At 31.9% G+C, this 24,216-nt stretch overlaps 1 protein-coding gene across 1 annotated transcript in view; it reads left to right on the top strand.

Moving 5' to 3' along the window:
• The window catches only part of LOC133644232 (artemin), a 66,831-nt gene that overhangs the window by 663 nt on the left and 41,952 nt on the right, over positions 1-24,216 (top strand). Inside the window, exon 2 of the mRNA XM_062038585.1 lies at positions 10,425-10,527. The gene's annotated coding sequence lies outside the window, so the exon portion shown is untranslated. The remainder of the gene's footprint in view (positions 1-10,424; positions 10,528-24,216) is intronic.

Below are 24,216 nucleotides of genomic sequence, written 5' to 3' on the forward strand. Positions count from 1 at the left end.
ACATAAAAAACACAAGATACACTTACAATTAGTGCACCAACCCAAAAAACCTCCCTCCCCCCCATTTCTTTCTGTTATCAATATTCTGGTTCCTACATTATATATCAATATATATCAATACAGTCTGCAAGGGATACAGTCCGTAAGCACACATGATTGTGCGTGCTGCTGCTCCACTAATAGTACTAACCTTTAACAGTTAATTTGACTCATTTTCATTAATTACTAGTTTCTATGTAACTGTTTTTATATTGTTTTACTTTCTTTTTTATTCAAGAAAATGTTTTTAATTTAGTTATCTTATTTTTTTATTTTTTTTAAAAAGTACCTTATCTTCACCATACATGGTTGTCCAAATTAGGCATAATAATGTGTTAATTCCACGACTGCATATATCGGTTGATATCGGTATCGGTTGATATCGGTAATTAAAGAGTTGGACAATATCGGCATATCGGATATCGGCAAAAAGCCATTATCGGACATCCCTAGTTTGAATAGGTTGAAAAATGTGGGAATTGTGCAACTTGGTAAAATGTCCCATTCATTTCAATAGGAACTTCCTGGAAATTGGGGAATTTGGGGAAAAGCAGGATTTTTCAGGAAATGATTAGGAGCATGAATGTCTTGAATGAGCTGAATTGGTTGGTGTTGGAATTGTTTAAATTGGGCAAGAAATGTTGAAGTAGTAAATGGTATTAGGGAATTTCGGGAAAATCTGGAATTTTTTTGAACTTGGAAAAAGGGTAGTTTGAATTTCCAGAATGGTTTGAATGAGTTGAAGAATGTGGGAATTGTGGAAGTTTATAAAATGGCCAATTCATTTCGAATGGGGAAAATGCAAACAATTCTTAGGGATCCAAAAGGACCGCCAAAAATTTAAAAAATGTCAAAAATAAGTCATAAATCAAAATATATTATTTGTACTTTTAACGCTTAAATCTCAAGATCAACTTCAGATGTATCTATACGTTTTAATTTTTTTTAGGTTTTATGCAGTTTTGTTAAATAAAACTTAGGTTTTTTTGTATGGAAAACATACAAAATATGCATTATTTCCCCCCAAAAAATATTTCAAAATGAAATATTTGATGTGAAGTAATTGGAGCTTTAATTAGGTCAAAATTCATACCACCATTTAATTTTAATTAATTATTATTTTTCAACAATGACATTTAAAATAAAAATCTGATTAAAATTCTTGGGGATCCAAAACATGTTTTATAATTGTCAAAAATAAGTCATAAATCAATATTTACTATTTGTACTTTTAACGCTTAAATCTCAAGATCAACTTCAGATCTATTTTTTCGATTATATGTTTACATTTTTTTTAGGTTTTATGCAGTTTTGTTAAATAAAACTTAGGTTTTTTTTCTATGGAAAACATACAAAATATGCATTATTTCCCCCCAAAAAATATTTCAAAATGAAATATTCGATGTGAAATAATTGGAGTCCTGGATAGTTCAAAATTCATAGCACCATTTATTTTTTATTAATTATTATTTTTCAACAATGACATTTAAAATAAAAATCTGATTAAAATTCTTAGGGATCCAAGAGGCCCGGCAAAAATTTTAAAATTGTCAAAAATAAGTCATAAATCAATATATATTATTTGTACTTTTAACGCTTAAATCTCAAGATCAACTTCAGATCTATCTATATGTTTGAATTTTTTTTAGGTTTTCTGCAGTTTTGTTAAATAAAACTTAGGTTTTTTTTCTATGGAAAACATACAAAATATGCATTATTTTCCCCCAAAAAATATTTCAAAATGAAATATTTGATGTGAAGTAATTGGAGCCTTAAATAGGTAAAAATTCATACCACCATTTAATTTTAATTAATTTTTATTTTTCAACAATGACATTTAAAATACAAATCTGATTAAAGTTCATAGGGATCCAAAACATGTTTTATAATTGTCAAAAATAAGTCATAAATCAATATATACTATTTGTACTTTTAACGCTTAAATCTCAAGATCAACTTCAGATCTATCTATACGTTTAAATTTTTTTTGGGTTTTATGCAGTTTTGTAAAATAAAACTTAGGTTTTTTTTCTATGGAAAACATACAAAATATGCATTATTTCCCCCCAAAAAATATATCAAAATGAAATATTCGATGTGAAATAATTGGAGTCCTGGATAGGTCAAAATTCATACCACCATTTATTTTTTATTAATTATTATTTTTCAACAATGACATTTAAAATAAAAATCTGATAAAAATTCTTAGTGATCCAAAAGGCCCGGCAAAAATTTTAAAATTGTCAAAAATAAGTCATAAATCAATATATATTATTTGTACTTTTAACGCTTAAATCTCAAGATCAACTTCAGATCTATCTATATGTTTTAATTTTTTTAATGTTTTATGCAGTTTTGTTGAATAAAGCTTAGGTTTTTTTCTATGGAAATCATACAAAATATGCATTATTTTCCCCCCAAAAATATTTCAAAATGAAATATTTGATGTGAAGTAATTGGAGCCTTAAATAGGTCAAAATTCATAACACCATTTCATTTTAATGAATTAGTATTTTTCAACAATGACATTTAAAATAAAAATCAGATTAAAATTCTTAGGGATCCAAAAGGACCGCCAAAAATTTAAAAATGGTCAAAAATAAGTCATAAATCAATATATATTATTTTTACTTTAAACGCGTAAATCTCTAGATCAACTTCAGATCTATCCGTTGATTTTATATTTTTATGATTTTTTTTTAATGTTTCCTTATGTTTTATGCCCTTTTGGTCAAAGAAAACATTGTTTTATTTACATGGCAAACATACAAAATATGCAATATTGTCCCCCAAAAAATATTACATTTATTTTTAATTAATTATTATTTTTCAACAATGATATTTAAAGTACAAATCTGATTAAAATTCTTAGGGATCCAAATTTTTCTTAAAAATTGTCAAAAATAAGTCATAAATCAATATATACTATTTGTACTTCTAACGCTTAAATCTCAAGATCAACTTCAGATCTATTTGTCGATTATACGTTTAATTTTTTTTAGGTTTTATGCAGTTTTGTTAAATAAAACATAGGTTTTTTTTCTATGGAAAACATACAAAATATGCATTATTTTCCCCAAAAAAATATTTCAAAATGAAATATTCGATGTGAAATAATTGGAGTCCTGGATAGGTCAAAATTCATACCACCATTTATTTTTTATTAATTATTATTTTTCAACAATGACATTTAAAATAAAAATCTGATTAAAATTCTTAGTGATCCAAAAGGCCCGGCAAAAATTTTAAAATTGTCAAAAGTAAGTCATAAATCAATATATATTATTTGTACTTTTAACGCTTAAATCTCAAGATCAACTTCAGATCTATCTATATGTTTGAATTTTTTTTATGTTTTATGCAGTTTTGTTAAATAAAACTTAGGTTTTTTTCTATGGAAATCATACAAAATGTGCTTTATTTCCCCCCCAAAAATATTTCAAAATAAAATATTTGATGTGAAGTAATTGGAGCCTTAAATAGGTCAAAATTCATAACACCATTTCATTTTAATGAATAATTATTTTTCAACAATGACATTTAAAATAAAAATCTGATTAAAATTCTTAGGGATCCAAAAGGACCGCCAAAAATAAAAAAAATGGTCAAAAATAAGTCATAAATCAATATATATTATTTTTACTTTAAACGCGTAAATCTCTAGATCAACTTCAGATATAGCTGTCGATTTTATGTTTTTATGATTTTTTTTAATGTTTCCTTATGTTTTATGCCCTTTTGGTCAAAGAAAACATTGTTTTATTTACATGGCAAACATACAAAATATGCAATATTGTCCCCCAAAAAATATTACAAAGTGAAATATTTGATGTGAAGTAATTGGAGCTTTGACTAGCTCAATAATTCATAACACCATTTATTTTAATAAATTCTTTTTAAATAAAAATCTGATTAAAATTCTTAGGGATCCAAAAGGACTGCCAAAAATTTAAAAAATTTAAAAAGTAAGTCATAAATCAAAATATATTATTTTTACTTTTAATGCTTAAATCTCAAGATCAACTTCAGATCTATCTATACGTTTTAATTTTTTTTAGGTTTTATGCAGTTTTGTTAAATAAAACTTAGGTTTTTTTCTATGGAAAACATACAAAATATGCATTATTTCCCCCAAAAAAATATTTCAAAATGAAATATTCGATGTGAAATAATTGGAGTCCTGGATAGGTCAAAATTCATACCACCATTTATTTTTTATTAATTATTATTTTTCAACAATGACATTTAAAATAAAAATCTAATAAAATTCATAGGGATCCAAAAAATGTTTTATAATTGTCAAAAATAAGTCATAAATCAATATATATTATTTGTACTTTTAACGCTTAAATCTCAAGATCAACTTCAGATGTATCTATACGTTTTAATTTTTTTTTAGATTTTATGCAGTTTTGTAAAATAAAACTTAGGTTTTTTTTCTATGGAAAACATACAAAATATGCATTATTTTCCCCCAAAAAATATTTCAAAATGAAATATTCGATGTGAAATAATTGGAGTCCTGGATAGGTCAAAATTCATACCACTATTTATTTTTTATTAATTATTATTTTTCAACAATGACATTTAAAATAAAATCTGATTAAAATTCCTAGGGATCCAAAAAATGTTTTATAATTGTCAAAAATAAGTCATAAATCAATATATACTATTTGTACTTTCAACGCTTAAATCTCAAGATCAACTTCAGATCTATTTTTTCGATTATATGTTTACATTTTTTTTAGGTTTTATGCAGTTTTGTTAAATAAAACTTAGTTTTTTTTCTATGGAAAACATACAAAATATGCATTATTTCCCCCCAAAAAATATTTCAAAATGAAATATTCGATGTGAAATAATTGGAGTCCTGGATAGGTCAAAATTCATACCACCATTTATTTTTTATTAATTGTTATTTTTCAACAATGACATTTAAAATAAAAATCTGATTAAAATTCTTAGGGATCCAAAAGGCCGGGCAAAAATTTTAAAATTGTCAAAAATAAGTCATAAATCAATATATATTATTTGTACTTTTAACGCTTAAATCTCAAGATCAACTTCAGATCTATCTATATGTTTGAATTTTTTTTAGGTTTTCTGCAGTTTTGTTAAATAAAACTTAGGTTTTTTTTCTATGGAAATCATACAAAATATGCATTATTTTCCCCAAAAAAATATTTCTAAATGAAATATTTGATGTAAAGTAATTGCAGCCTTAAATAGGTCAAAATTCATACCAACATGGCTTTTTAATTAGTTATTATTTTTTGAAGTTTTAAAGTAAAAAACAGCCCACATGGCAGCTTTGTGTCATTAGAGTCAATATTGCAGCTTTACATGTTTGCTCTTTTATTGCACTTTTGTAATGTTTTTTTTTTTTTTGTAATATAATTTTAAAATGTGCTACGTGCCGTTAAAGAATGAGCACTTTGGACTAAACCACAGGTGTCAAAGTCAAGGCCCGGGGGCCACATCATTTTAAATGGCCCACACACGCCTGAAACTAATATGCCTCAATAAACAACCTTGTATTTTTTTTACATTTTCATAGAAAAAAAACATTATGTAGGGCATGACATTTTTCAACTTTGATAGTATCCAACATGGCAACACATTTTGTTGTCAAAATAAAAATAAATACTTAAATATCTGCTTGACTTCTGACTACAAAGCAAGTTATGCATGGCATTGTACACTGTAAAAATGAAAATTAGATTATACGGTCAAATTGACGGTGGTCTTTACAGCATTTTACTGGAAATTGAAAAGAAAAACACTGGGTTTTTTTTTTTACGATAAAAGTCTGTCAGTTAAGCTGCCAGTTTTTGTTGTTGTTTTTAAAGTGTATTAATGCAAATGGTTAAAAAAAATGAGGGTTAAAAATCTGGCAGCTCAGATGGCAGAATTAAAAGTGTTGTTTTTTTCCATTTGTAAAAACACTGTATATATTTCACAGTCTAATTCCCGTGAATGAGTTGCCATTTTTTACTGTAAAATCTACAGATGTTTACTTTCTTCCTGTGTGTGTATAAACAAATATTTTCAATAATCAAATGCATAATTCATAATATTTGCCGTTCCAAGCGGCCCTTTGATGGAAGCGATATGGCCCTCAATGAAAACCAGTTTATAATTTTTATTGGATAGTAGTCTGTTTATTCCAATTCTTATTTTTTATCTTTATTACCTCTTGTGTAATTTATTTTTATCCCATATTAGTTTCCACTACCGCACCTTAACCTTAATCTTAATCTTAAAGCCCAAGCTGTTTGTTTACATGCTTTTTTTAAATTTCTCTTTACTATTTGGGCTTATTGGACCCTATATAAATAAACATTGATTGATTGATTGATAATTAGAATAAAAACTAAGAATCATCTTTTGATATGATGTACTTAGTCCATGAGTACACAAACGTGTACTTCATGTTTAGCGACATGCTAATTCTCATTTTTACACTTTTTTTTTCCAAATTCCATTGTATGTTATACTCTTTTGACACCACCAGATGGCAGTATAAGTGTCCACATAAGTGGCCATAAGACCCCAATTCAGTAGTGTACACCATTTTTGGAAATAAGAGCTAAAAGGTGCTGTCCACGCATGTGGCCACTAGGCCTTTAGAGGTTACTCAGTGGCCTAGTGGTTAGAGTGTCCGCCCTGAGATGGGTAGGTTGTGAGTTCAAAGCCCGGCCGAGTCATACCAAAGACTATAAAAATGGGAGCCATTACCTCCCTGCTTGGCACTCTGCATCAAGGGTTGGAATTGGGGGTTAAATCAACAAAAATGATTCCCGGGCGCGGTCACCGCTGCTGCTCACTGCTCCCCTCACCTCCCAGGGGGTGAACAAGGGTGATGGGTCAAATGTGGAGGACAAATTTCACCACACCTAGTGTGTGTGTGACAATCATTGGCACGTTAAGGTGGAGTCTTTAATCTCGTTATCCATCCATCCATCCAATTTCTACCGCTTGTCCCTTTCGGGGTGGCGGGGAGTCGCTGGAGCCTATCTCAGCGGCATTCGGGCAAAAGGCGGGGTACACCCTGGACAAGTCGCCATGTTTTATGCAAATATAATGACAATAAAGCCCATTCTATTCTATTCTATTGACACGGCCGGACTAATAATGGATGGCTAAAGTAGCTACCAATCCAAATGAATTGCAATGAAATGATAAATGGAGCTGGACGGAGGAGAGGGAAGTCTGGGCTTCGCGACCCCACCTCGGCTAAGCGGGAAAGAAGATGGATGCATGCATGCATGATGAACAAAAGAAATAGTTTCCTCATGGATGTTTGCTCCTTAAAACGTGCGCTAATGAAGAAGCTGACGACTAACATGCTAGTTATTAATAACCGCTCGGTAGAAGGAGCAACTTCCTCTTCAACACATGTGAACTTGTGTTGCATCCATAAGTACCTCCACTTAGGACAACTTACAAGTGCATTTCCATTACTCTTCGGCGAGGCCCAGGTCCTGATTGGCAGAATGCGGCGTGCACTCTGCTTTGGAGCGCCAAGTCTTCAATCTGGACAGGAAAGAAACCATTAGACTCCTAATGGGGGAACATTTTTCAATCACGGCTCACCTGTGTAATGTCTTCACTTCCAGAACATTCCCACCCCTGGGGAGGCGGGCCTGGCTTCAAAGCAGGGCTGTATTAATAATGCAAGAATGCCTTTATTCTTGGAGCTGCAGTGCGGAGAACTCTTTGGGATATCGTCAGCTTAGAGACTTAGACTTCCTTTTTGTTGTCATTCAAATGTGAACTTTACAGTACAGATAAGAAGGAAATGTCCTTGCATTAGCTCATGGTAGTGCAGGATGAAAGAGCAATAAGGGGCAGATATAAATATTAATAGATTACTGTACAGATAAATATATTGCACTTTTGCATATGCATCCACGTTTATGGATGTATGTTATATTGTCTTTATATTCCAGCCACTTAATCCATGTTTGGGGGGAATTGAGGGGATTATTTTGATGCATTCAAGAGTCTTACGGCCCGAGGGAAGAAGCTGTTACAGAACCTGGAGGTTCTGCTATGGAGGCTGCGGAACCTCTTTCTAGAGTCCAGTTAACATCGCTTCAAACGTACGTATAATAATAATAATAATTAAAGCTGCAAGCAGCGTTGGTCGGGTCCGCCTTTTGGCAGGTGCTAGTCCTAGGTGTCCCAATACTTTTGTCCAGTGGTAGTCCTGAGTGAGACCTACATCGAGGTTTTTGTTTCGTGTCTCTACGATATTCGTACTGGGAGTTAGAGGAAGTTGTGTCTGTGTTTTTTCCTAGGTGCTGCGGCATAGTGGTTGTTTTCTTTGAAGGCACGTTTCTCTGTTTTATTCAAAAATTGCTCTAGAGCACAATTTTGAGTTTTGGGGTTCGGTTTTTTTTAGATTGCAATTTCCACCAGTCCCGATGTGTGTGAGAATTTTGGTGAGTTTTGAAGTATTTTAAGAGGGTCAAATTACAGCTCAAAGAGGCAAAAATTAGTTTTTTTAGTACAATTTTGTCTTGAAGGGGAAATTGCCAACTTCCTGTTGGTTTTTGCCCGAGGATGTAAAATTATGAAATGTAGGTCTAAGTCTGACCTACATAGAAGTTTTTGTTTTATGTCTCTACGACCTTCCTAGTGGGAGTTACAGGCAGTTTGTTTTTGTTTTTTCCTAGGGGGCGCTAGAGCGCAATTTTGATTTTTGGGGTTTGGTTTTTTTATTAACTTGCAATTTTCGCAGGTCCTGATGTGTGTGTCAAATTTGGTGAGTTTTGAAGCATGTTAAGTGGGTCAAATTAGCGTTTTTTGTGGCGGCGGAAGAATAAAGAATAATAATAAAACCTTACAAATTCAATAGGGTCCTTTCGTCCCATTGCAAAAGGACTCCCTTTGGGATTCCTTTGACAATGGTCCTGTGCGGACCCTAATAATAATAATAATAATAATAATAATAACTGGGATTTATATAACCTTTTAGTGGACATAAAGCTTTTCCCAAAATGCACTATCTGAAGGTGTAAACATAGAAAGTAGCGAAAAGCTAGCATAAAACGTTAGCATGCTATCATAAGAGAAGATAGCAAAAATGTTAGCATGCTAGCGTTCTCGGAAGTGTAGTGCAGTTAACCGATTAGAAAAGTCCATGATTGATTAGGTTCAAACGCATAAAATTAGCCAAAACGCTAGCATACAACATTAGCACGCTAACATTGTTCATACCTGGTCGAACGTACCGAGTAGAAAAGTCCATGATTGATTAGGTTTAAACGCATAAAATTATCTAAAAAGCTAGCATTAGGGCTGCAACAACTAATCGATTAAAATCGATTATAAAAATAGTTGCTGATTAATTTAGTCATCGATTCGTTGGATCTATGCTATGCGCATGCGCAGAGGCTTTTTTAAAAAAATTTTTTTTTATTTTTAAATAAACCTTTATTTATAAACTGCAACATGTACAAACAGCTGAGAAACAATAATCAAAATAAGTATGGTGCCAGTATGCTGTTTTTTTTCAATAAAATACTGGACAGGATAGAAATGTAGTTTGTCTCCTTTATCCGATTATTAATCGATTAATCGAAGTAATAATCGACAGATTAATCGATTATCAAATTAATCGTTAGTTGCAGCCCTAGCTAGCATACAACATTAGCACGCTAACATTCTTCATACTTGGTCGAACGGACCGAGTAGAAAAGTCCATGATTGATTAGGTTTAGGCGTACAGATTTAGCTAAAAAAAGCTAGCATACAACTTTAGCATGCTAAGGTTCTCAAAATTAGCTCAATTAGCCAGCACTTTAATGTTAGCATGCTAGTGTTAACATGCTAACAATTAGCAAGTGTCACATACCTAGTTATATGACTCTGGGGTAGTTAATGTTAGCATATTTGTGAGAATGTTAGCTTGCTAATGTTGTATGCTAGCTTTGTAGCTAATTATGTAACCTAAAATGTTAGCATTCTAACGTCCTCACCACCTTTTCTTTGCCAAAACTGCATAAAACATAAAAACATACAATCTTATAATGGATGGATAGATTTTAAGTTGATGTTGACATTTAAGCGTTGAAAGTACAAGTAATAAATATTGATATATGACGTATATTAGACACTTTCATCAGTGGGTGTCCTTTTGGATCCCTGAGAATTTTGATTTGATGTTATTGTTCAAAAATAATAATGAATTAAAACCAGTGGTGTTATGAATTATTGACCTAATCAAAGCTCCAATATCCAACATCAAATATTCCACTTTGAACATTTTTAGTAGATCATTGAAAGTAAAACATTTTTTACTTTTCAGTGTAAAAAGTTTGTATGTTGCAGACGCTCTTATCTTCCTGTAATGTGTTTTTTCCCCCTTTAATCACCAGCCATCTCCCGGGAAACTCCTTGGCTGGGAACCTGCTCCCCCTCTTCGTGTTCCCCGCTGACATTCCTCCACCCTGACTCACCTTCGCTTGACGCCATGACGCGGTGAGCGCTCTGTGAAACTTCCACAAGATTTTTTAACTGAGCCAAACCACAACAAAGAAGGCTAAATGCTAACTGTAGCAAATATATCACTCTGAGGTGTGCAACTCAGAAGGTTTGAAAAATGCTGGCATGCTAATGTTAGCATGTATCAAGTCCTCAAATATGACTGAAGTGTACATCTTCTAAATTAGCAAAAAAGCTAGCATGCTAATGTTAACATGCTAAAATGCTAACTGTAACACATATCACTCTGAGGTGTGTACCTAAACTATTGTTTGAAAAATGCTGGCATGCTAATGTTAGCATGTATGAAGTCCTAAAATATGACTGAGGTGTATACCTGCTAAATTAGCAAACATTTAGCATGCTAATGTTAACATGCTAAAATGCTAACTTAAACACATATCACTCTAAGGTGTGTACCTAAAAACATTTTTTTTAAATGCTGGCATGCTAATGTTAGCATGTATCAAGTCCTAAAATATCACTGAGGTGTACACCTGCTAAATTAGCAAAAAAGCTAGCATGCTAATGTTAACATGCTAAAATGCTAACTGTAACACATAACACTCTGAGGTGTGTACCTAAAAAGATGTTTGAAAAATGCTGGCATGCTAATGTTAGCATGTATCGAGTCCTAAAATATGACTGAGGTGTACACCTGCTAAATTAGCAAAAAAGCTAGCATGCTAATGTTAACATGCTAAAATGCTAACTGTAACACATATCACTCTGAGGTGTGTACCTAAAATATTGTTTGAAAAATGCTGGCATGCTAATGTTAGCATGTATCAAGTCCTAAAATATGACTGAGGTGTACACCTGCTAAATTAGCAAAAAAGCTAGCATGCTAATGTTAACATGCTAAAATGCTAACTGTAACACATATCACTCTGAGGTGTGTACCTAAAATATTGTTTGTAAAATGCTGGCATGCTAATGTTAGCATGTATCAAGTCCTAAAATATGACTGAGGTGTACACCTGCTAAATTAGCAAAAAAGCTAGCATGCTAATGTTAACATGCTAAAATGCTAACTGTAACACATATCACTCTGAGGTGTGTACCTAAAATATTGTTTGTAAAATGCTGGCATGCTAATGTTAGCATGTATCGAGTCCTAAAATATGACTGAGGTGTACACCTGCTAAATTAGCAAAAAAGCTATCATGCTAATGTTAACATGCTAAAATGCTAACTGTAACACATATCACTCTGAGGTGTGTACCTAAAAACACCTCACCAGAGCCACCTGGTGGCCTGCAGTTAAGTTGGCACGTGCACGCTCGTTAGCTCAAGCACAGGTGGAAGCGTAGTGATGCCAACTCGGCTATTTTGAGGACCCAAGACATCTTCCCATAACTTTTGTAATGTTGATGCATGCCAAAGCAACAGAGGGCGCTATAAGCACATCTTTAAATCCAGTGAATGCCATATATTCGCCATTCAGCCTTCATGACTAGGGGTGGGTACCTTTTTTTATTGTTCGATTAATCGAGTAATCGGATAAAACACTTTATAGCCTCGATGCGTATTCTAGGAGAAATAGTTGAAATACGTTTTTTCAGTCTTTTTTTTTCTAATAAATGCACAACATTAACATTGAAATTGCACTTTTAACATGTGTGCATTTATTGAAAAATATGATGAAATATATAATAAAATAAATAAAATAGAAATAAATAAAAAATCATAAAACTCTAATAACAAAATTAACAACATTTCTTAAAATAAACACAATAAAACAAAAAAGAAAGAAAACACTCGGATTATTGCCACCACACACACTATTGCTCTTATGTGCGCTCTATTGTGCAGTAATCGAGTAATCTATTGATTTGTTGATTAATCGAGTAATCGGATAAAACACTTTATAGCCTCAATGCATATTCTAGGGAAAATAGTTAAAATAAGTTTTTTCAGTCTTCTATTTCTAATAAATGCACATCATTAACATTGAAATTGCACTTTTAACATGTGTGCATTGATTGAAAAAAAAAAATGGTGAAAATATATGATAAAAAAATGAAATAAAATAGAAAATAAGAAATATATAAAACTCAAATAAAAAATTAAACAACATTTCTTAAAATAAACACAATAAAATAAAATAAAAAGAAAACACTCGGATTATTGCCACCACACACACCATTTCTCTTATGTGCGCTCTATTGTGCAGTAATCGAGTGATCTATTGATTTGTTTGTTCGATTAATCGAGTAATCGGATAAAACACTTTATAGCCTCGATGCATATTCTAGGGAAAATAGTTAAAATAAGTTTTTTCAGTCTTCTATTTCTAATAAATGCACATCATTAACATTGAAATTGCACTTTTAACATGTGTGCATTGATTGAAAAAAAAAATGGTGAAAATATATAATAAAAAAATGAAATAAAATAGAAAAATAAATATATAAAACTCAAATAAAAAATTAAACACAATATCTTAAAATAAACACAGTAAAATAAAAAAGAAAGAAAACACTCGGATTATTGCCGCCACACACACTATTGCTCTTATGTGCGCTCTATTATGCAGTAATCGAGTAATCTATTGATTTGTTTGTTCGATTAATCGAGTAATCGGATAAAACACTTTATAGCCTCGATGCATATTCTAGGGAAAATAGTTAAAATAAGTTTTTTCAGTCTTCTTTTTCTAATAAATGCACATCATTAACATTGAAATTGCACTTTTAACATGTGTGCATTGATTTAAAAAAATTGTGAAAATATATAATAAAAAAATGAAATAAGATAGAAAAAAAAATATTTATAAAACTCAAATAAAAAATTAAACAAAATTTCTTAAAATAAACACAATAAAATAAAAAAGAAAGAAAACACTCGGATTATTGCCACCACACACACTATTGCTCTTATGTGCGCTCTATTGTGCAGTAATCGAGTAATCTATGGATTTGTTTGTTCGATTAATCGAGTAATCGGATAAAACACTTTACAGCCTCAATACGTATTTTAGGGAAAATAGTTAAAATACGTTTTTTCAGTCTTCTATTTCTAATAAATGCACATCATTAACATTGAAATTGCACTTTTAACATGTGTGCATCATTTAAAAAAACCCTAATAAAAATATATAATAAAATACATAAAAATAGAAATATATATATATATATATATATATATATATATAAAACTCAAATAAAAAATTAAACAAAATTTCTTAAAATAAACACAATAAAATAAAAAAGAAAGAAAACACTCGGATTATTGCCACCACACACACCATTGCTCTTATGTGCGCTCTATTGTGCAGTAATCGAGTAATCTATTGATTTGTTTGTTCGATTAATCGAGTAATCGGATAAAACACTTTATAGCCTCAATGCGTATTCTAGGTAAAATAGTTAAAATAAGTTTTTTCAGTCTTCTATTTCTAATAAATGCACATCATTAACATTGAAATTGCACTTTTAACATGTGTGCATTGATTGAAAAAAAAATGGTGAAAATATATAATAAAAAAATGAAATAAAATACAAAAAAATATATACATAAAACTCAAATAAAAATTAAACAAAATTTCTTAAAATAAACACAATAAAATAAAAAAGAAAGAAAACACTCGGATTATTGCCACCACCCACACTATTGCTCTTATGTGCGCTCTATTGTGCAGTAATCGAGTAATCTATGGATTTGTTTGCTCGATTAATCGAGTAATCGGATAAAACACTTTATAGCTTTGATGCATATTCTAGGGAAAATAGTTAAAATAAGTTTTTTCAGTCTTCTTTTTCTAATAAATGCACATCATTAACATTGAAATTGCACTTTTAACATGTGTGCATTGATTTAAAAAAATGGTGAAAATATATAATAAAAAAATGAAATAAGATAGAAAAAAAAATATTTATAAAACTCAAATAAAAAATTAAACAAAATTTCTTAAAATAAACACAATAAAATAAAAAAGAAAGAAAACACTCGGATTATTGCCGCCACACACACTATTGCTCTTATGTGCGCTCTATTGTGCAGTAATCGAGTAATCTATGGATTTGTTTGTTCGATTAATCGAGTAATCGGATAAAACACTTTACAGCCTCAATACGTATTTTAGGGAAAATAGTTAAAATACGTTTTTTCAGTCTTCTATTTCTAATAAATGCACATCATTAACATTGAAATTGCACTTTTAACATGTGTGCATTGATTTAAAAAAATGGTGGAAATATATAATAAAAAAAATGAAATAAAATAGAAAAAAATATATACATAAAACTCAAATAAAAATTAAACAAAATTTCTTAAAATAAACACAATAAAATAAAAAAGAAAGAAAACACTCGGATTATTGCCACCACACACACCATTGTTCTTATGTGCGCTCTATTGTGCAGTAATCGAGTAATCTATTGATTTGTTGATTAATCGAGTAATCGGATAAAACACTTTATAGCCTCAATGCGTATTCTAGGGAAAATAGTTAAAATACGTTTTTTCAGTCTTCTATTTCTAATAAATGCACATCATTAACATTGAAATTGCCCTTTTAACATGTGTGCATTGATTAAAAAAAATGGTGAAAATATATAATAAAAAAATGAAATAAGATAGAATTTTTTTTTTTTTTATAAAACTCAAATAAAAAATTAAACAACATTTCTTAAAATAAACACAATAAAATAAAAAAGAAAGAAAACACTCGGATTATTGCCACCACACACACTATTGCTCTTATGTGCGCTCTATTGTGCAGTAATCGAGTAGTCTATGGATTTGTTTGTTGATTAATCGAGTAATCGGATAAAACACTTTATAGCCTCAATGCATATTCTAGGGAAAATAGTTAAAATACGTTTTTTCAGTCTTTTTTTTCTAATAAATGCACAACATTAACATTGAAATTGCACTTTTAACATGTGTGCATTGATAAAAAAAAATATATAATAAAATACATAAATAAAAATATAAAACTCAAATAAAAATATAACATGTCTTAAAATAAACACAATAAAATAAAAAAAGAAAGAAAACACTGGGATTATTACCACCACACACACCATTTCTCTTATGTGCAGGAAATATATTTGCGTATTTAAAGTAAAATTGTATTTGATTATTATTGTAAATGAGAATTCAATCATCTTGAACATTTCAAGCATTGGTATGACCGATACTGCCCCTGCAACTACTTGGTATTCTACTTGGTATTGGATCGATACCCTAATGTGTAGTATTACCCAAAACAACAAAAAAGTAAAAGTATCCAAACAACAGAAGAATGATGTAAGTCAGTAAACTGGTACGTGGGCTCCATCTTCTGATACACTAAAGATTTGATTAGTTATTTAGGCACAGTGTTTTATTTTCCTATGTTCAAACACAGTGTGACTGTTCAAACTGTGTGTAATGTTACAGTGGCCCAAAATATCAAATCTTTTAATTAAAGTTATAGTACCAATGATAGTCACACACACACTGTGTGTGGTGAAATTTGTCCTCTGCATTTGACCCATCCCCTTGTTCACCCCCTGGGAGGTGAGGGGAGCAGTGGGCAGCAGCGGTGGCCGCGCCCGGGAATCATTTTTGGTGATTTAACCCCCAATTCCAACCCTTGATGCTGAGTGCCAAGCAGGGAGGTAATGGCTCCCATTTTTATAGTCTTTGGTATGACTTGTAAAACAAAACATTTTAATTAATACTTAGGCCTACTATGCTACTGTATTTTAATGTTGGTCATTATGGTGCTACTTGGAGAGCCAAGTGTATTCTGAGGCGGTACTTGGTGAAAAAAGTTTGAGAACCACTGTTTTACTGATTAATGATGCTAAAACCAAACAAATAAGGTCAGTTTATGCTAAGCTATTGGAGCAAAGCATCTTAGCTTCATAGCAGGGGTGTCCAAACTAAGGCCCGCGGACCAAGTACGGCCCGCCGACGTCCTTACTTTGGCCCGCGAGACATCATGAGTTATGTCACCACCTATTGGACGGTATTCATTCAAGTCAATGACCTTTAATTATGCTGTGAATTGACACGTGCGCCGCATTTACTTATATGGCCCAACGTGAACAACCTTCCCTAATCATGGTGCAAATAAAATAATCATCAAACCAACGCAAAATATAAAGAGACATGGTCACACATAACACAACCTGCTCACTGCATTCAGGTCAATGACCTTTATTTATGCTGTGAATTGACACATGCGCCGCATTCACTTATGGCCAACGTGAACAACCTTCCCTAATCATGGTGCAAAAAAAAAAAAAGATCAAACCAACACAAAATATAAACAGACATGGTCACACATAACACAACCTGCTCACTGCATTCAGGTCAAATACCTTTAATTATGCTGTGAATTGACGCATGCGCCGCATTTACTTATATGGCCCAACGCGAACAACCTTCCCTAATCATGGTGCAAAAAAATAATTATCAAACCAACACAAAATATAAACAGACATGGTCACACATAACACAACCTGCTTACTGAATTCAGGTCAATGACCTTTAATTATGCTGTGAATTGACGCATGCGCCGCATTTACTTATATGGCCCAACGCGAACAACCTTCCCTAATCATGGTGCAAAAATAAATAAATGATCAAACGAACACAAAATATAAACAGACATGTTCACACTAAACACAACCTGCTCACTGCATTCAGGTCAATGACCTTTAATTATGCTGTGAATTGACACATGCGCCACATTTACTTATATGGCCCATGGTGAACAACCTTCCCTAATCATGGTGCAAAAAAAAAAAAGATCAAACCAACACAAAATATAAACAGACATGGTCACACATAACACAACCTGCTCACTTCATTCAGGTCAATGACCTTTAATTATGCTGTGAATTGATGCATGCGCCACATTTACTTATATGGCCCAACGCGAACAACCTTCCCTAATCATGGTGCAAAAATAAATAAATAATCAAACCAACACAAAATATAAACAGACATGGTCACACATAACACAACCTGCTCACTGCATTCAGGTCAATGACCTTTAATTATGCTGTGAATTGACACATGCGCCGCATTTACTTATATGGTCCATGGTGAACAACCTTCCCTAATCATGGTGCAAAAAAAAAAAATCAAACCAACACAAAATACAAAAAGACATGGTCACACACAACACAACCTGCTCACTGAACTTGGTGGACATTACAAAAAAACGACCAAACGCCGTAAAAAATTCATAATTCACCTGTTTAAAACCATTACAAAGCATGATGGGAAAAAAGCTCTCGGTGGAAGTAAACATGGTAAAAGTGGAACTTTCACATACTCGTAATATCCAATTATGTTAATTATATATCCGTTATATTATTATGCTAAAAAAAAGAAGATGTTTTTAATCTCATTGGGATTGTTTCCTGGTTAAATCAAATAAAAAGTACTCTTTGGACGGGGCTGCTTTGTGTGTGCACGATCCTGCGGCCTGACAGGAAGTCACCTTTAAGAGGATCCACCTCAGCAGCTTCAGCCAAAGGACAATCAAAATGTGGGCATGTCCATCCTGGCACGATGGCGGAAGGCGTGCAGGTGAGCAAAGAGGAAGCTTGCGAGGAATGCTCACTCGGTGCCCTGAACAACAGTAGGTTCCAGAAAAAGCCTGGCAGCAGGTGGTTGCTATGAAAAGAAGCTCCTTGACCCGCACGTGTGGTCTAGGGGCCACTACACACATGTGTGGTCTAGGGGCCACTACACACACGTGTGGTCTAGGGGCCACTACACACACGTGTGGTCTAGGGGCCACTACACACACGTGTGGTCTAGGGGCCACTACACACACGTGTGGTCTAGGGGCCACTACACACATGTGTGGTCTAGGGGCCACTACACCCACGTGTGGTCTAGGGGCCACTACACACACGTGTGGTCTAGGGGCCACTACACACACGTGTGGTCTAGGGGCCACTACACACACGTGTGGTCTAGGGGCCACTACACACACGTGTGGTCTAGGGGCCACTACACACACGTGTGGTCTAGGGGCCACTACACACACGTGTGGTCTATGGGCCACTACACACACGTGTGGTCTAGGGGCCAGTGCACACAAACACAGGAGCCTCACTTCTCTCTAGGTGGCCCAAATACCCACCTTGTACTAGTTCGCCCTGGAGCGGAGGCGGGCTCACCTTAAAAAAGTTTTGGTCCAATTCCAAAGTGCACAACTGGCTATTTTTTATTTTTTATTTGAATAATTATTTTGTATTTTATTTAATTTTTGAGCTCGATCTTTGAACCCCGCATCACGCCTGTCATGTGACTCCAGACACACTTGTACAGGGCGATGACGGTCCAAACCAGTGAGTCGGGTCCACACATCCCTCATGTTGTGGTTCTTGGCATCCAAACTCCCACATGGACAGAATCATAGCTGTCACACACACACACACACACACACACACACACACACACACACACACACACACACACACACACACACACACACACACACACACACACACACACACACACACACACACTCTTGTATTTGTTACCTTCTTGAGAGCTGAGAAAAATGCCTCCCTCTTTAGGACCAGCCTTTCTAGATATATAAAGATGTGTATTTACAACATTAATAATATATACATACTATGCACATATAAAAATGTAAGCTTTTAGTTATTTAAAAAAAATAAATTGTTTGTAATTGTTTTTTAATCTTCATTATTTACTTCAAGTTATTACAGTATGTCTCTAGATATATATCTATATATATATATATATTAAAAAAAAAACTGTTATTATTAAAAAATAATAATGAATTAAAATCAGGCGTGTTATGAATTATTAAGCCTCCAATATCGTATCTTATAAAACATAAGGAAACATTTAAAAAATCATAAAAACTTATAATGGACGGGTAAATCTGAAGTAGATCTTGAGATTTAAGCGTTGAAAATAAAAATGTTTTTTTGATCTATGACTTATATTCGACACTTTTTGAATTCCTGAAAATTTGAATCAGATTTTTTAAACTGTTGTTCAAAAATCAGATTTTTTTAAACCTGTTATTGTTAAAAAATAATAATATATATATAGATATATAGATAGATATATATATTTATTTTAAAAAAAAACATTTTGGCCAAAGGGGGGCGCATTTCTATTTCTTACACACACTTGTTATTACATATGTTGACCAGAGGGGGAGCACTTCGAATGTTTACACACACTTGTTATTTCATATGTTGTCCAGAAGGGGAGCACTTTTAAAAGCGACACACAGTCAATTAAAAAAAAATCCCTCCTTTTTGGGACCACCCTCAAAATGGTAGGAATACAAACACACACACACACACACACACACACACACACACACACACACACACACACACACACACACACACACACACATTTTTGTATTGGTTACCTTCTTGAGACCTGAAAAAAATGCCTCCCTCTTTAGGACCAGCCTTTCTAGATATATAAAGATGTGTATTTACAACATTAATAATATATACATACTATGCACATATAAAAAAATGTAAGCTTTTAGTAAATTTTTTGTTTTTGTTTGTAATTGTTTTTTAATCTTCATTATTTACTTGAAGTTATTACAGTATGTCTCTAGATACATATTTTTTAAACATTTTTTAAAATTAATTTTGGCCAAAGGGGGCGCATTTCAATTTCTTACACACACTTGTTATTTCATATGTTGACCAGAGAGGGAGCACTTTTAAAAGCGACACACAGTCAATTTGAAAAAAATCCCTCCTTTTTGGGAACCACCCTCAAAATGGAATGAATACAAGAACACACACACACACACACACACACACACACACACACACACACACACACACACACACACACACACACACACACACACACACACACACACACACACACACACACATTCTTGTATTTCTTACCTTCTTGAGACCTAAGAAAAATGCCTACCTATTTAGGACCAGCCTTTCTAGATATATAAAGATGTGTATTTACAACATTAATAATATATACGTACTATGCACATATAAAAAAGGTAAGCTTTTAGTTAATTTTTATTTTTTATTTTTTGTTTGTAATTGTTTTTTATTCTTCACTATTTACTTCAAGTTATTACAGTATGTCTCTATATACATATTTATTTATATTTTTTAAAATACATTTTGGCCAAAGGGGGCACATTTCAATTTCTTACACACACTTGTTATTTCATATGTTGACCAGAGGGGGAGCACTTTTAAAAGTGACACAGTCAATTTGAAAAAAATCCCTCCTTTTTGGGACCATCCTCATTTTGACCAGCAGGGGTGCAAATGAGACATTATCTATTAGATGCAATGTTATTGATTTATGTCATCACTCGTTCACACCTCCTCATATGGAAGATACTTTTCCTTCTTCATGTCTCAAGAAGGGTGGAAATACAAGAACACACACACACTCACACACGCACACACACACACACTCAGATGGGAAACCAGGTGGTTTTCATACGTGGCTTTTGAGTCTGTGCTGGATCATGTCACCCGTCAGTGGTTGTGACTTTCCTCAGAGATTGATGCTCCACTAAGACCACTGTGTGGTCTCGGGGACTCGGTCTAGACCCTTCCCAGCTCCTCTGGTGCTGCTCCACGTTCTGATGGTTCTGACGCCGCTCCTTTTTGAGCCACTTGATGGCAGCCAAGGCGAGAAGTCAAAGGTCTAAGACGTGTCGCATCCTTTGATGGCCGAGCATGACCGATCAGCTCGGGCTGTCAAACCATTCAAATATTTCATCGCAATTAATCGCATTTTGTCCGTAGTTAACACGAGATTAATCACAAAATGTTCTTTTATCGTTAACGAGTGTGCCGAAACAGATCATGTTCACGTTTTCAATATCAACATGAGACCACACAATGTTTTCTTTATGCAAATGTCTGACTATTAAACTAGTCAATTAAATGATTGTTTTTGTCATTGTTCAAAAAATAATAATGAATTAAAATCAGGCGTGTTATGAATTATTGACCTATTTAAGCCTCCAATATCTTATTTTATAAAACATAAGGAAACATTAAAAAAAATCATAAAAACGTACAATCGTTGGGTAGATCTGAAGTAGATCTCGAGATTTAAGCGTTGAAAGTAAAAAAAAAAAAGTTTTTTGACCCATGACTTATATTTGACACTTTTTGAATCCCTGAACATTTGAATCAGATTTTTAAAACTGGTACTGTTCAAAAATCTCATTTTTTTAAAAACTGTTATTGTTAAAAATAATAATGTGTTAAAATCAGGTGTGTTATGAATGATTGACCTATTTAAGCCTCCAATATCTTATCTTATAAAACATAAGGAAACATTAAAAAAATCATAAAAACGTATAATTGACGGGTAGATCTGAAGTAGATCTTGAGATTTAAGCGTTGAAAGTAAAATTTAAAAACATTTTTTTGATCTATGACTTATATTTGACACTTTTTGAATCCCTGAACATTTGAATCCGAATTTTTAAACCGTTATTGTTCAAAAATCACATTTAAAAAAAAAACAGTTATTATTAAAAAATAATAATGAATTAAAATCAGGATTGTCATGAATTATTGACCTATTTAAGCCTCCAATATCTTATTTTATAAAACATAAGGAAACGTTAAAAAAATCATAAAAACGTATAATCGACGGGTAGATCGGAAGTAGATCTTGAGATTTAAGCGTTGAAAATAAAAACGTTTTTTTGATCTATGACTTATATTTGACACTTTTTGAATCCCTGAAAATTTGAATCAGATTTTTTAAACTGTTGTTCAAAAATCAGATTTTTTTAAACCTGTTATTGTTAAAAAAAAAAAAAAAAAAATTAAAATCAGGTGTGTTATGAATTATTGACCTAATTAAGCCTCCAATATCTTATCTTATAAAACATAAGGAAACATTATAAAAATCATAAAAACTTATAATCGACGGGTAGATCTGAAGTAGATCTTGAGATTTAAGCGTTGAAAGTAAAAAAAAATAAATGTTTTTGATCTATGACTTATATTAGACACTTTTTGAATCCCTGAACATTTGAAATCAGAATTTTTAAACTGTTATTGTTCAAAAATCACATTTAAAAAAAAAACAAACTGTTATTATTAAAAAATAATAATTAATTAAAATCAGGCGTGTTATGAATTATTGATCTATTTAAGCCTCCAATATTTTATCTTAGAAAACATAAGGAAACATTAAAAAAATCATAAAAACGTATAATCGACGGGTAGATCCGAAGTAGATCTTGAGATTTAAGCGTTGAAAATATATATATATTTATTTATCTATGACTTATATTTGACACTTTTTGAATCCCTGAAAATTTTAATCAGAATTTTTAAACTGTTATTGTTCAAAAGTCACATTTAAAAAAAAAAAAACTGTTATTATTAAAAAATAATAATGAATTAAAATCAGGCGTGTTATGAATTATTGACCTATTTAAGGCTCCAATATCTTATCTTATAAAACATAAGGAAACATTATAAAAATCATAAAAACGTATAATCGACGGGTAGATCTGAAATAGATCTTGAGATTTAAGCGTTGAAAGTTAAAAAAATTTTTTTTTTTGATCTATGACTTATATTTGACACTTTTTGAATCCCTGAAAATTTGAATCAGAATTTTTAAACTGTTATTGTTCAAAAATCACATTTAAAAAAAAAACTGTTATTATTAGAAAATAATAATGAATTAAAATCAGGCGTGTTATGAATTATTGACCTATTTAAGCCTCCAATATCTTATTTTATAAAACATAAGGAAACGTTAAAAAAATCATAAAAACGTATAATGGACGGGTAGATCCAAAGTAGATCTTAAGATTTAAGCGTTGAAAATAAAACTTTTTTTTTTAATCTATGACTTATATTTGACACTTTTTGAATCAGAATTTTTAAACTGTTATTGTTCAAAAATCACATTTAAAAAAAACAAAACTGTTATTATTAAAAAATAATAATGAATTAAAATCAGGCGTGTTATGAATTATTGACTTATTTAAGCCTCCAATATCTTATCTTATAAAACATAAGGAAACATTATAAAAATCATAAAAACGTATAATCGACGGGTAGATCTGAAGTAGATCTTGAGATTAAAGCGTTGAAAATAATTTTTTTTATTTTTTATCTATGACTTATATTTGACACTTTTTGAATCCCTGAAAATTTGAATCAGAATTTTTAAACTGTTATTGTTCAAAAATCACATTTAAAAAAAACCCTGTTATTATTAATAAAAAATAATTAATTAAAATCAGGCGTGTTATGAATTATTGACCTATTTAAGCCTCCAATATCTTATTTTATAAAACATAAGGAAACATTAAAAAAATCATAAAAACTTATAATCGACGGGTAGATCTGAAGTAGATCTTGAGATTTAAGCGTTGAAAATAAAAACGTTTTTTTGATCTATGACTTATATTTGACACTTTTTGAATCCCTGAAAATTTGAATCAGATTTTTTAAACTGTTGTTCAAAAATCAGATTTTTATAAACCCGTTATTGTTAAAAAATAATAATGAATTAAAATCAGGCGTGTTATGAATTATTGACCTATTTAAGCCTCCAATATCTTATCTTACAAAACATAAGGAAACATTATAAAAATCATAAAAACGTATAATCGACGGGTAGATCTGAAGTAGATCTTGAGATTTAAGCGTTGAAAGTAATAAAAACAACTTATATTTGACACGTTTT

Source organism: Entelurus aequoreus, linkage group LG27 (genome assembly GCF_033978785.1).
Source record: "Entelurus aequoreus isolate RoL-2023_Sb linkage group LG27, RoL_Eaeq_v1.1, whole genome shotgun sequence".
Classification (NCBI taxonomy): domain Eukaryota; kingdom Metazoa; phylum Chordata; class Actinopteri; order Syngnathiformes; family Syngnathidae; genus Entelurus; species Entelurus aequoreus.